The sequence below is a fragment of the Lipotes vexillifer genome, unplaced genomic scaffold (genome assembly GCF_000442215.2).
Source record: "Lipotes vexillifer unplaced genomic scaffold, Lipotes_vexillifer_v1.1 scaffold311, whole genome shotgun sequence".
NCBI classification, from domain to species: domain Eukaryota; kingdom Metazoa; phylum Chordata; class Mammalia; order Artiodactyla; family Lipotidae; genus Lipotes; species Lipotes vexillifer.
The window spans coordinates 753,097-753,792 of record NW_006791012.1 but is presented as its reverse complement, the minus strand read 5'-3'; positions in this window follow the sequence as shown (position 1 = coordinate 753,792).

Sequence of the window (696 nt, the reverse complement as noted above, 5' to 3'; positions counted from 1 at the left end):
TAGGGAAATCAGCCCCCTTAGAAGTAATCCGATGAATTTATTAAATTAAACCATATATATGTGTATATATCTATATCTGTCTATCTATATATCTTGAGTCAGAAATCCTACTTTAAAAAACCTGCCCTTCAAAAGAAATAAAGGCATCATTACATTGTATATAATTGGATATAAGTAATTGTAATATGGGTGCTTATTGCAGCATTGATTGTGAAAATCAAAACCAAGCATAAACTGAATGCTAACCAATGCATAAATGGCTGGAAAAGTTCTCATGTACCCATACTATAGGATTTATGCCACTGTTAAAAATAAATTGCATGTTCTGTTGGCAAACATGTATATTTAAAACTATTAATGATAAAATTGGGGCAGCTACACAGTGGCAAACTGTGGAAGCCTGAGGGCAGGCAGTTTTGCCTGTGTCATTCATTGCTGTATCCCTAGAATACAGAGAATAGTGCCTGGCACATAGTAGGTGCTCTGTAAATATTTGTTGAATTGAATTTCTGTCCTTGTTTTTTTTGTTTGTTTGTTTTTTTCCTGTGGTACGTGGGCCTCTCACTGTTGTGGGCTCTCCCGTTGCGGAGCACAGGCTCCAGACACGCAGGCTCAGCGGTCATGGCTCACGGGTCCAGCCGCTCCGCGGCATGTGGGATCTTCCCAGACCGGGGCACGAACCCATGTCCCCTGCAT